Source organism: Palaemon carinicauda, chromosome 1, assembly GCF_036898095.1.
Source record: "Palaemon carinicauda isolate YSFRI2023 chromosome 1, ASM3689809v2, whole genome shotgun sequence".
NCBI classification, from domain to species: Eukaryota; Metazoa; Arthropoda; class Malacostraca; order Decapoda; family Palaemonidae; genus Palaemon; species Palaemon carinicauda.
The window spans coordinates 237,394,839-237,410,144 of NC_090725.1; the positions used below are offsets into that span (position 1 = coordinate 237,394,839).

The window sequence follows — 15,306 nt, forward strand, 5'->3', positions numbered from 1 at the left end:
ATCTTAAGCAGACTGGAATGGCATTTTGATTTATTGTTTGTATGTGCATTGGTCACAAATTTATAAAAGGGCAGAGCCTGTTGTTCTCTTGAATGAGAATCTGATCAATGTAACAGATAAGCATATCCCTTTTTAAGTGTTAAAATACTGAGTGAAAGACAAATCCTGGTTCATTGATGATTTTAGATGCGCTTATTGAGAGAAACTGAAGGCATATCATCTATGGAAGTATAATCAATCATATTTGACTTTGAATATCTATGTTTAGGTAAAAACTTGCTCAGATTTTATACTTCAACTGAAAAGGAATACAATTTACCTTGAAAGAAACCGTTTCAGGTACAACCTAGGAACATAAGTGGTAGGCTACCCTAAAACCTGCATTCTTTGGTGTAGAATTAACAGTTCCTACTTTACTTAAACCAGAGGGCTCTGTCACTTACAATCCAAATGAAAAGGTTGCCATTTTTGTTGATGTGTTTGACAGTAAGCAGAGAAATGAGAATCTTAATCTTCCTCATTCCTGTTTTTCTGGGGCCAAACCAGTTTCTTTAGTTCTTCATTCCCATGAAATTAAAACATGCTTACTGGACCTAGATGCTTATAGAGGTGTATACCCAAATGGATGGTATTTTACTTTTGATTTTCATCGACAACCAATTTCTTAGCTCTTAACTTGCCTGTCATTTTTTGCAAGTTAGCAAGGAGTTCGTTTATAATGTTACTCCATTAAGTAAATGTTTGTGGTAACTCCATCCTTGTTGATTACTGCCAAATTTCCATAACTCCCTTATTATCTAAAGCTTTTTAATGTTTTATGACAACTTGTAATAAATAGGTTTGCTAAATGTAATCTGTTTTCTAGTTTGCAATTTGGCTTTTGCTATACAGAAATCAGTTGATTGTGGTCAGGAAGTTTGTATAATTGACCTCGATTTTAGTGCTACCTTTAACCATGTTAATCAAAAGGTCCTAGATTTTAAACTAAAAACAGTTGGTAGTACAGTAGGTTTGTTTTTAAAGCATCATTATTGAATTTTAAAGCAATAGATTGTAGAGAGTTACTTATGAACAGGTAGTATGAACAGTGAGTATAGGAATACAATACTGGGTGTTCCTCAGGGTAGTGTTCTGGGCCCATTACTTTTCATACTATGTATGGTACACATGATATGTGGTTTGGCCAAGAAAACAAGCGCTTAACATATCCAAATGTTATTCGCTTTACATCAATTCCATCTGAATGTAGATCTGTGGTTGCTGAATTCCTTGATGGAGGTCTAACTAAAATTAGTGTAGGGTGTAAATTATGACGCATGAAGTTGAACCCTAACAAAACTCGAAGTATTACTGTAAGTATGCTGAGGACTGTGCCTCCTATGCATCCAGATTTCTGCATTGATAAAGTTTCTTTAATTATATGCAACTCAGAAATTTAAGTATGATTGCAAATTTAGTTTTGAGAAACACATACGGTCTGTTTCTATATCAATTGCACAACAGTTACTTTAATGAGATTTTCATTGAACAATTTATCCTGAAGAAAGGTTTTAATTCTTTCATTCTACCCTGTTTCAAGTTTTTTTTTTTTCTCATGTCCGGTCTTCAGTTGCTGACTCATCATTTGTTGGACAAAACTTGGTAAATTAAATTTCTTTTTCCTGATCTTGATATTAATCTCTAGCACATCATTCAGCTCTTTAAGCAGGTTGCATAAATTTTTTTGATAATTCTTATCATGCTTTAGCATTCAGATCTTACTAGAATGTACCATCCTGTACGTAGTACAAGGTATGCAGTTAAATCTAAAGGTATTGCATTCTTTATCATAAGGCTGAACACTACACAGTATTTTAGAAGTTTTATTCCAGTTGTAACCAGATTGTAGAATGAACTTTATAATCAGGCAGTTGAATCTGTGGAACTAAGGAAATTTAAAACTTGTCGAGATTATTTTTATATTGAATATGTTGATGTAAGTGTCTTCATAGTTTATGTGACAGGTCCATTTTAACATTGTTACTGATATCAAGATACTTGTATTTTATATTTTTTATTCATTAATTCTCATAAACAGTTCACTTTATTTCCTTTTCTCACTGGGCTATTTTTTCTGTTGGAGCCCAAGGGCTTGTAGCATACTGCTTTTCCAACTAGGGTTGTAGCTTAGCTAATAATAAGTGATAATAGTAATACTGCATCATCAACTGCCTGATGTAAGGAATATATGAGGAGAGCTATGATGCCTTGGTACATGAGTTGAAGTTGAGACGTAATATTAGATAGAGAAAACAAGTCACATTTAGGTTCAGGTCATTCAGTTGAGTGTGATCAATATAACCCTAAAAGGAAGTTTCTTTACCCTGCAATTTTAATTGCTGGTATAGAATGAACATGCAACCATTCTTCGAAAATTCCCATGGTGACCCATGTGTTCCGATTAGCCATCCTAATGACGAGGTGATGACTTTTCAATGTTTTTTGAGGGCCCGGGGATCAAGGACAATGTAGACTAACAATGGCTTCAGCTTGAAATTGCCAGGAACGTTACCTTCCAACATTAATCTTAGACTATCTTTAGCTACCTTGTACCCTGGCAGTGTTTCCTTCCTTCCTTTGAAATAATGAGCATTCCGGAATTCCTTTCTGAAACAAGTCGGTCTCATCGACATTGAAGATGAATTCAGGAGGAATTTGTTTTTCATAGACAATAATTTTTGTTACAGGAGAGTCTTGCGCAGCAGCAACTTTTCCTTGAATTTTAATGTTGTATATGTCAAAGGGGTTCTTAAATCTCTGGGATGCATAATAAATTCACTAGACATGGAGATCCTCTTCCCTTAAATGCTTGTCTCACTCTTTTGTTTACATTTTGGAAGTCGGATGTTTCTCCTCCCATTGCGCGTTTGTGTATGGTTTCTTGCACGATTACAAGTTTATACTTCTACACACAAGCCCGCCTCCTTGTTGCTCCATGACAAGTTTGTACTTCCTGCGCACATACATCATTCTCTTACCATGCCTACCATTATATGACGAAGTTACCATATTTGGGCATGTATGTACGCTGGAGTGTGATGTAGGTAGTTCTGTGAAACATCCCGTTTTCTCCGAAAATGCTTCAGTTCCTTTGTAACTCTGTATGTTGTGTGTTGGATGAGCCTTAGGGAGCTCAAAGTAACAAAGTGTAATGGCTACTCTTTTGCTCTTTTGGCGATTTCAAAGCTATAACCAAGTTTCACAGGACTCACAGGACTCCTGGTGTATAGTAGTGAATAATTTTTTAAAAGCTCTATGTTATCCCTTAAAGTGTCCTAAGTGCGATTCTGACTTAGCTTTTAGGGAAGATCAGCACAATTCCTACTACAATGCTTCTGTAAAGATTGCCAAGACCCAAAAAACAAGAGACGTGTGTCAATCATAAGGTAAGGATTTATTTGTTTTAGTTTGTGACCTGGGTAGTGGGGTCCGGAGGACTAGGGGTTGTGACCTGGTAACTACTAGGTTATGTTAGGTGGATTATTGAGGTTCTGTACCCTTTTACAAATCTCAAAAGTGTTAAATAATCACCTTTTGGGACCTGGGAAGGGAATTCTGGGGACTTGCCCCCGGATAGAGGTTATGACCCGGGAACTATTAGGTTACATTAGGTAGATTTGTTAGCTTCTGTACACTTTTAGAAATCTTAAAAGTGTTAGATAATCACGTTTGTCCTGTTTTTTCACACCCAAAATTCCAGATTCCTATCTGTGTCCTTTGGAAAGGTTGGATTCCATAACAGTAGAACTGTAGAAAAGTAACAATAATGGAAGTTATGCATAAAAAGAACTCTTTAGTAGAAAAATTCCTTTTTTTCCAGAATTACAATTTTTTTTTATCTTGGGAAATCTGATAGTTTACCTGTTTATATTCTATAGAATAATTTATAGATCCAATGTTTTAACTTCTCGTTCAGGTATTCGTAAAGATGAAGGTATGGTTGAAATATCATTGAAAATATTCTCAAGTTACTGTTGGTGAAATTGACTAATTAGGGCAGGTAGACTATAAAAGTTATTGTGTATTTTAGTTACCAGATTCTCAACCACGAGCTCTTATCATCATGTGGCACTTGACGTTGACATAAAAACTTATCTTAGATAAAAATGATAATATTCCACGTGAAGTACAGTACACAATCACAGTAAATCCATGTGAAACTACTTTTAATTAAGTCTAACATCAAGATAATTTTCCCTAGTAGAGAAAGGTGACCCAATATAGCAAGAGTTTCAATTTCACTCCATGTAATCATTTGTTCACTTGCAAAGGTCTTGACAAACTCAGAGGCAGATTGAAGTCTTGCAAACCTATAATTGAGGTTTCTGTTTGCTGCAATTTTGAAATTAAGATTAGAGTGATAGTGAATCATTTAATGTTTTGATTAACTATAGAACTATTTTTTGTATTTGAAATGTAAATAGTCATTATCTATATCCATAGATTAGAAACATTTCATCGCGAATGCATATTTCACTATTTATTTTTCCATATTTAATTAATGGGATTTAATTTTTAGTGCACTTCAACATTCATTTTTGTAAAAGAATATGAGTACTTTTGTGATTAGGTCGAGAGAGTTGCGCTTGGTTTGAATAAAAAACTTTTATTTTGAATATGATTACAAATAGTAAAGTTATGTTTGTGATTAGTATACAGTATTGGCTTAAGATAAGAGAACCACAACAATAGCTACTGTGATTCCGAAGGGAGGGAGGTTTTCCTCGAAACAAGTTTTGTGATGCCAGTTTTGTCAGTTTAGTTATAACAAGTATAAATCATCTAGACATTTGGAAATTTGTGTGAGTGGAGTCCAAATATTCCTTGTGTTTATTGAATCCTTTTCAGTTTGTAACAAAGTATGGTTTTTATAGATATTGAATTTGGCAAGGTGAACTGTTGCTTAGTTTAGCCAATAGGACTGCTGGATTCAGGTTTGTTTCACAATTGTTTCCACTAACTTATCTCCATTTTTGCTGTCCAACTTCTGTTTGCTTTTAGCTCACAGTACAACTGCTTGAGTTGCATCTTATCACTAAATGGTCTCTGAAATTAAATGAATTTACAGTACGGATTTTCAAGATAAAGATTTAAAAAACTTTTGTTGGAAGCACTGTTCGGACATTTCTTGGGGTTTATGTCTGTTGGTAAACTTTTTGATCAAGTGTTTAATTCTGCTATCTTGAAAGAGACAAAGCTCTTCAAATTGTTAAAAATGAAGAGGGTGAAATCTTTTATATTGTTATTTTCCTCCATGAGCATCTTAGTTGGATTTTAAACTTGTTTTCTTCATAACCCCATAATCTGCTTCCTCATGCCAAGAGCCTGTACTGATGTAAAATGTTTGAACTCTGTTATATATTTCTTTTTTTTCATAGTTTTGTAGAGTTGTGCATGAGATAAGAACTTTTATTGTAATATTGTGAACGATTTTTAGAGGGAATTGAATAAAAACCCCACTGAATTATTGAACTACAGTAGCACATTGATGATGAGATACAGTATAAAGACACTGGAAGTTTATAAGTAATTTCCTGTCTTTTAATTGATTTTTTCCAAGGATAAGTTACTAATAAAGTGCTTATTCAGAGAAAAATTAGGCAACAGTCACTGTCCCTTTCATTACAAACTGATATAAGGGCGAATTCTCTGTCAAAATAGAAAATCACTGATACAGTAAATTTCATAATGGTAATTTCTCCAAAAATTATGACAGAAAGGATTTACCTACCTTTTGTGTTGTATGTTTGGAAAAAAATCCAGGCTAAAAAGTCAAAAGTTTTTAATTTTATACAAATAATTTTAACCAGTGAAAGAGTCTATAGCCAATTGAAACTGGCCTTATTTAGTAATTACATGTAAGCAGGAATGACAAATTGAATATGTGGGGTGAGGGGTTAAGTAACAAGTATTTTTAGGGTAGATGAATGATGAAAATCTGTATAAAGTTTGTAAAGTAGTACTATAATTATATTACTTTGAATTTTCAGAAATTTGTACATCAGGTGAATGCAAGGTCAGTAAATAATTTCCCAAAAGCTATTGCGGAGCCTGCACTGATGCAAGCATCAGCCATTTTTGTCTGGTCATATGTTTTACAGGAGACCATATTATATCCAGAATCAAGAAACCAAAGAAATTAGGTAATAAGTTTATATAAGAAATTTGGGAGAAAGTTGTTGTTAAGTCAAAACAAATGGAGGGCAATTGAACTGGAGAGCTTTTGGTAAAATTTTTGCTCAGTATCTAAAGCTCAAGAAAAATTACATAATCTCAGGCATTTATAGATCAACATCATGGTTTCTATGACAAGCAACTGTAAATTTATTATTGGTAACAAGTTATACGAGTTGAATATATGAATCAATAACTTGAAGACAAGCATGTTGATGGATTACGAATATACAGTACGCTTACTTTTAAGACATCTAAATACTGTATTGTACACCATTTCACAATCAAAATGGTGAAATACTGTTTTCCCTACGTAATGTAGTAACATGATAGTTGGGCAAAGAAGAAAACTAGTTATTCTCCCATTTGACAGTTAACAGGCCAAAGTTAATTCCTTTACACTATATATAGAGTTGATATGCTTAATAAATAAAAAAATATACTGTATGAAGATTAGAATTCAAGATCTAAATAAATCCATTTCTAATTAAAGAATAATGTAGATAGTTATCGGGGAAAAATACAGAATGACTATTGGTGAAATGGGGATACCAACAAAGAAACTAAAATTCCAATGACAATGACCAAGTCAAATGTAATTTTTCTCAGTGATTATTCAATATCTGTAAAACAATATCTTCAGCAATGTGTAGATAATTATTATATATATATATATATATATACTGTATATATATATATATATATATATATATATATATATATATATATATATATATATACAGTATATATATGTATATATATATGTATATATATACAGTATATATATGTATATATATATATGTATATATATATATATATATATATATATATATATATATATATATATATATATATATATATGCCACATTGAAGCAATTTTATTTTTTCACCGTTTTGGTCATGTTCTGTTGAATTATTTGATGAATAATCCAAATGATATTACATGCACACAGAAAATACAGTTGTGCATATTTTAGTTGTTCGGTGGTTACCAAATGTTCAAATCAATCCGTTTGTTCCACTTCTAACAGACTTGGGAGTTTTGACTTCTTGGATAAAGCTATTTGATGCAGTAATATTTACCAGTTGTGGGAAGTAAATTATGAATACTGCAACAATAATTATTAGGGTATTTATTAAAAAATAATTATGTTGAGATATGTATGATACCTTCACACCAGGTTTTATTGAAATATAATGGTTATTACTAGCCAGATCTTGAATTATTTTACTCTGAAAGAGAGTTGTCTGGTGAGGTATGACTTTTTTTTTAGTAGTTTCTTTCTTGGAAAAGGAAGAGAGAAAACAATAGTTTTAGTTTTCCAAAGGATTATAAAATATTCATATACAATATAAGATGAAAGCTTATGAAGATTTTATTTTATAGCTTGGAAAGTTTAATTTTTTTTTTCCTATGATTGTAATATAATTGTATGTTTACTAAAAGTGTGTTTTGATGATACATTTCTTTTCCAGAGGTTTATATAACTGAAATGGAACAAGATTTTGGTTATGTTAAAGTCAGAAGGGGTCCCCTCTTTCCTTCTAAAGGGAATGGGCAGCCACACAATAGTTATCAAATAGAATTTGAAAGACATCCACCTCATTACCAAGGATCAAGATATTTAAAACCAAAGTATGTAGAACATACTACGTCAAATTATGATAACTATTTTGAGCAGACACGTCGAGGTGACATTGGAATGAGGCAGTCATCTGGGTATGCTAACTATAACAGTATGAATTATCACTTCCATCCAAAGGATCATCAATATCCAGATATCCAAAGTGAGGAGAACTTGATACAAAGAAGAAAGAAACAATTACTTAGGCCGAATCAAGTACAGCGTTCAACTAGTTTCTACAGTCTGTCACATCAGAGGACATCTAATAATGGAGATGATACAAGACTCCATTTTCCTCAACCTGGTTATGGATATCGATCTCGTTCTGTGAATCCCCAGCATAGAGTTAGTCAGGAAAGCCAAAGGAGTAGCTCTGTTGATCGTCAACATAGGCTTAGCCATGAAAGCAGGATTAGAAAAGTTTGTGATTATCCAAAGGAAATAAACTTTGGCACCAAAGCTAATAATAATAATTTGAAGAAACCATTTATCCCTAAACCAGATTATACATGGCATAGAAAAAAGAAACATATTTATGACTAAGGTGACTACATAGATGATAACTACACGAAGTGTCTTAGATATTTTATTGGATTGCCATACATATTCTGTAGGCATTGTAACTTGAGTGTGAATAGTATATATATATATATATATATATATATATATATATATATATATATATATATATATATATATATTCATTTGTTGGGCAAGTGGACTCTGGTAACATTTTTTGATTACATGTAAATGATTTTAAAACTTTGATTTTTTATGTCTTCCTGTTAAATATTGTTATCAGTTATTTCTCTATGGACATTTTATTTTATATTTACTACATAAAGTTACAATTCCAAAAGTTTTTACAGGTACCTAAATATATTCAGTCATGCTGCAAGCTATATATAGAATAATGTCATTTTTTGTGAGCTCTTGAATTTAACTAAAGTACAGTAGCCTTTAATTCAATCGTTGGAACTTCAGTTCTTAAAATTTGGAACAAATTATTTTATGATAATCATGTTGACATGAGTTTATCTTCCTATTTTGTATATGAATTGACAGGTCTATTTTAATGTTGTTACTGATCTTAGGATATTCTATATTCTTTATTCATCACTTCTCATAAAATTTATTTATTTCCTTATTTTTTCCCCACCTGGCTATATTTCCATGTTGGAGCACTTGGGTGAGCATCCTGCTTTTTCAACTAGGGTTGTAACTTAGCTAATAATAATAATAATAATAATAATAATAATAATAATAATAATAATAATAATAATAATAATAATAATATTTTTTTGCGACTGTATTTATTTATAGCTTAAATTGTGAGATGTATGCTAATGATTAGTTGATGAACAATTCACAATTCTGCTATTTCCACACCATTAGATTATAAATCTTATTGGTAGGAGACTTAAATCCTTAGTTGTCAACTTTTGAGTTAGTGATAATCGTACCAGAGCACATGGTTAATGATACTCTTTTGGAGATTAAATCCCCATACATTAAAAACAGCGGATAAGGTCGCAGGCATCATTCGATAAAACCTGACTTTAATGACGATATTTAGTTATTTTCCTTTTTAAATATTATTCTGAATCCTTTGATATTTTCATTGACTGACTGTTTTCTAGTAATTAAAATTCCACATTCTTATTAAGTTAGATTAAACTTTAAGACCTCTACAATCTCTATAGTGCCCCATTAAGATTTCCACCATAGTTGTGGAAAATACTGGTGACTAGTATCAAATTTGTTAATCTGCCAACCAGTAAATTTAGACTGTCTTAGATAATAAGCTACTTCACCACAGTCTTCGGTTTGTCTACTCAAGTTGTGCTTCCAAATTAATTTTTCAATGGCAGGCAAAGCAAGCATTTTAGATCATATATAATTTTACTATTAAAAATATCATGTAATTCTGTATGTTTCTTACCTTCTAGTAGGCATTCATTTCATTAAAAGGGATCAATAGTATATTTTAAAATTTTGAAGTGTGATGATAAAAGTCAAGGAATGTTGGATATATATATATATATATATATATATAAAGTCATGTACGTAACTCACAGAAATAAACGTTTCTTTGTATATGCTTCTAATTTCTTTCCATCTTCAGATAGTCAGAACATAAACAAATGATTTATAAATTTTCAGCCATGCATCATATCTTATCACTATTCCATACTTATAGTTCACATGAAAAAACTCACAATATTACACATTGAACTTTCGGGACCAGTGTGGATTATATAAGGCTTATAGCCTAAATTCCACAATTACAATCCAAAATTACAAAAATATTCATTTCCATGAACTTTTCATAATATAAATAGAATTTACAAGTTAGAAATATTGTATCCCAAAACAATTACAAAAATGTAAACGCAATTTTTAAAAGAAACAGTTTTATACTTTGGGTGCAGTAGGCCTATAAATTTGATCATTGAGTGCTATACTGTACAGTATTCCCAACAATTTCAATTACAAAATCAAGGCATAGACACTTCAGATGTCATATAAATGATCCTAATCTAAAATAATTCTTCTGGCTCACAGGAAAACAAAATAAAGTTTGTTAATTTTTTTATCGTAAGTAGGCCATTGGTTATGAAGAACTACCTCATACATTTGTTAGCAAAATTATTGGCAAATTGTATAAATCTTATAAGTGACGAAACATCCCATTCCTTTATATATAATTTTTCATCAGTGAGAGAATCCTCCCAGTTTCTGTATTATGCCAAGGCCTGCTAGAGAGGCAAGGTTCCTCAAAGTTACAATATATATATATATATATATATATATATATATATATATATATATATATATATATATATATATATATATATATATATATATAATGTGCATACAATATATAAATCCACTTTTGATGGCCTTTGTGAACTATGAAAAAGCTTTTAATAGTGTGCCCCAGCCAATTTTGTGGAAAGTTCTGCGTTATTATGGAATTCCTCTTAAATATGTGATTTTGATTAAATCTGTTCATAAGCGTAGCAAGTGCAAAATTAATGCTAATGGAGTCTTATCAAATGAATTTCCAGTGAACAGAAGAGTACTCCAAGGGGAATGTGTTGCCACCCATGTTGTTTACCCACCTCATGGATTTTGTAAAAATGTAGAACAGTCGGAGATGGTGGAGAAGATTGGATTGGATTGGTGATAGGAATTTAGCAGGCCTAGAGTATGCTGATGATATGTCCTTGTTAGCAGAACGCCACAGGATTTGCAATGCTTGCTTACCGAAATGCATGCAATATCACACGAGGTGGGGCTGAACATAAATAGAAGAAAGACAGATGATGGGAATGGAGTATGCAATTGAAGATGAAATATCATTGGAAGGAGGAAGGATTAATGAGGTAGAATCGTTTAAGTTTTTAGGAACTATGATGTCCAACACAGGGTTTTTATTAGAATTAGAGTCTAGTGAAAGATTGTAAAAAGCAAACCAGACAATGGTTAGGTTAAGTAAAATTTGGAAATCAAATCGCCTGAAATTACAAATAAAAATCTGACTAGCCGATATATCAGTTTTGTGAGAACAGTGTTACTGTATGGACATGCGTCATGGGATGACAATGAAACAATCTCCAATAGATTTAGTAGATTTGAAAACAAAGTCCTCATAAGGTTATGGGGGTTAAATGGCAGGACAGGATTGTAAATGAAACTACAAGAGAGATTACTCGAGGGCCATATGTGGATGAGATCATGATGAAGGGTAGGTAGAGATGGTGTGGACATGCTCTTCACACTCCCCGAGAGAGATCAGTTCACGAAAGGTTCTGCTGTGGTCCACAAGTTACTAGAAGAGTTGGAAGACCCAGGTCTACATAGCTGAGGACTAAGAAGCTTAAAGTAGGAGACGATGAATGGAGAAATATTGAATTAAAAATCACAAGATAGAGACGGCTACCGGAATCTAACCGAAGACCTTTGCGCCAATAGGCGTAGAAGATTTTTTTTCTTTTTTTAATAAACAACTTGTGCTCGGTATCATCAAAACATAATAGTAAATCTCCCTCTCTTACATTAAATTTGTCACTTTGTAACTCTATTAGAGTTACGTATTTTGATACGTTATACAGTTTTTACAAAACAGTAAGTAAATCTTAATATAACATTATTTTAAAAATATGAATCATTTCTTTATACAACGGAAGAATGAGTACCAAATATAAGGAGGGATTTTATTATAGCATATTACGCAAGTAATTTTATATTTGTTTATTGCTTTTATAGAAAATTAAGAAAAAGAACATATATAAAATAATAATACCAATTCCCTATTATCGCAAGAGGGTCTGCCCCTCTCTTTTATTCTTCTCCTGTACTTCTCTTTCTCCCTATTTCCTAAATCTTTCCCATCCCGAGTACCTGCCTTTGAGCTTTAAACTGGATTGTATCTAGAGGTACTCTTACTTTCCCCATATTCCTCACTTCCCTATTCATCTTCTTCTTATTATTATTATTGACTAAAATGAATACCATTTCTCATGTTCTTTTGGCTTCCCTATACCCCTGTAAAAGAGCATATATTCATATTAGGATATCTATGATACTCAAGGACTCATATATAGCCTTGAGATATTTTCTATGATCTCGATTATAGCAGCAGTCGTAGTATAGACTTTTAAAAATTCAAAAGCCTTTTAAAGAAAGTAAAGTATGATACCATTTAAATAAATTGAATTATATAAATATTTTTAGTATAAATAGATGATGAATTATATTACACAATAACCTATTTTTATCTATTCCTTATGTAAAAGATATTAAGAAAATTACTGGAACGTTGTTTTGATTGTGTCTATGATGATCATATGTGGCGGGTCGGGATGAAACAACGCTGACTGAACAAGTGAATTATCTGCTGTCAGGATGATGTTAAGAGTAATTGGCATACTTTAACCCTGTCGTTACTTGTATGTATACACGAATGGGTAAAACTCAGGTATGTCTCTCACAGTAAGAAATACCATTTCTCCAAATTGCTGACTAATTTACCTAGTGTCATGAATATCCCTTTTCATTTCTTTTATTACTTATTGTCAGTATGTTACTGATTGGTTGAAATACCATAGGTTAGATTGATATAAACGTAAATAGAAAAAAGTTGATATATGCTACTTTAATTTATAGGAAAACTGGACTTTGCTATAAATGACAAGTGGTCCCAATTTTGAAGTTTTTTGCTATGGCTAAGGAGCATAATCACTTGTTGATCGAACGATTAAAATGTCAACACTTTCATCGTCTGGTATGTGTGTAGGTCATTAGCCCACCAGACCTGCCACTTGCCTTGAAAATGGGAGTCCTCCCCATTCCTGTGTCGGTCGTCATCCACAATTACGCCTATTTACGTGATGTTGGTCCGCCCAACTAACACTAAGTATTCTCTTACTGGTCTTTGCTCAGCCATAGCTGGCTTGGTAAATTTGTATTGTATTACAGGGTGTGATTTTCGAACAAAATATATGATTTCCTATGGTAAATTACGTGATTTAACCGACTTTGACCTTCATTTCAACCGGAATCAAACAGATCAACCAATCCGACTAACTTTAAGTTGACGAATTGGTTGATGTTATTACGGATGAAATGAAGGTGAAAACCGGTTAAATCGACGAATTGGTTGATGTTATTACGGATGAAATGAAGGTGAAAACCGGTTAAATCACGATATTTCCTACAGGAAAACATATATTTTCTGTTAAAATGGTTAAATATTATCACTGTTGACATATATGTTGTGTTAAAATATTTAGACATAAGCACTTGTTCAACGTTGTCACTTCTCTTACGAATGTACTGAGAACGATAACATTAGCAACGTTACCAATGATTCACAGTACTACCAACGATAACGAATGGTACACAGATTTACCAACGACACGATGACATTACTAGCGGTAGAAATGCTAAATATTTTCATACGTATTTTAGATAATTTTTCCATATAACTATTATACAATATATAAAAAGTACAAAAAGGGCACAGAACCTAACAAACCCACCTAACCTGGCCTAGAAGTACCCCGGTCACAAAACACATATAATGACTATTGAGGAATGACTTTTATGAAGAAAACGACGAATCTTGCGGGTCACGGGAGGGTGAGACTGACGGATTAACTCCTATGACTGGGATGTGCATGGATGGGGGTCATCGGGGTCTTGTGGGTCGAGGGGGTCCATTGTCTGTTGTTGTAAAGGAGGGTAAAGGCGACTGGCAGTAATGAAGAAGTGGTGCAGTAACGTATGTTCTGGATAGTAGTGGGTAAAAAAGAACCTGGAAAAATATTGCTTGAAATATTCAGTCTTCTTTCCAGGTCAATGAACCCACTCCTTCACTTCTCTCCAGAGCCGTTCTATATTTTGAGTATGGATGGTTGGGTCTAGGGGGTCAACGAAATGTTCCGAATGATTAATAGACATGTTCGTAACCAATTTCCGAAAGAGAGTTGTATGCAGCCCACTTATCACTGATAATAACACTACCAGGTTTGATATATTTCTGAATGAGGGGAATTAGAGTAGCAGCATCTCGTTTCGTAGAAAGGGGGGGAACTAAAGGGATAATGAAAAATTTCTTGGATTCACGTTCAATACCCCCAAAGACCCATATGGCACTTAACGGTCTACCACGTTTGTATTTAGCTTTACAAAAATGAGATTCGTCTATTTCAACTGTTACTCCATCACCACCAATCGCCTCTTGATTATCGAAGAAGTATTCGGTAACCTCGGAACAGAAACTTCTCCAATCGACACTAGTTTTCGAGGATATGTCGATACCATGCATGAGGGTCTCATGGTCCGAATGTTAATGCAAAAAGTGGTTTGCAAATAATATTATCTTCCATGGGGTTAGACGACTTTTCCCCAAAAATGTACCTTTATAGGCAGTAACGGTATAACCACGACGACGTTTCTTCTTAGTTTTAGGTATGATGGATTCAGAATTGCAATAAAACACGTGAATGGTCTTTCCTATATGATAAAAGAGAACGGAACTTGGGGCACTGTAAACGTTGAGGAATTACGCTGTGTGATTTAAGGAAATAATCAACATTGGCTGAAGAATCATAAAAATCACCATGGAATTTAGCCACTGCTTTTAGGTACGGAATACTGCAGCCGTTACATGTTTCTATAACTTCCTCCATCGAAAAATACGAAAAAATAAATCTCACTTGAAATGACGCACACCTTACTAGGTCAAGGGTTACAACGCAACAGGGATTGGAGGAAAGGGCATGAACAGACCACTCAAAGAGATAAAGGAAGGGGGGGTTAGGGAAACAACCCCCTTGTGTAAACTTTGAATAGGCATCGGTTGGTGATTGGTTAAGGGGAAAACAAAGACTAGCAGGTAAACATGAATCAACTAAATAGGGAAACTAGTCCAGAGAAAGTATTTATGTGAAACAGAGGA

General features: G+C 33.0%; 1 long non-coding RNA gene across 1 annotated transcript; it reads left to right on the plus strand.

Annotated features, from left to right (window-relative positions):
• The first annotated feature begins 4,199 nt into the window (after positions 1 to 4,199).
• LOC137644138 (uncharacterized) lies at positions 4,200 to 8,395 on the plus strand. The gene is made up of 2 exons (XR_011045142.1): positions 4,200 to 4,841; positions 7,690 to 8,395. It is a non-coding gene; the product is annotated as an uncharacterized lncRNA (long non-coding RNA).
• The last annotated feature ends 6,911 nt before the right edge of the window (positions 8,396 to 15,306 follow it).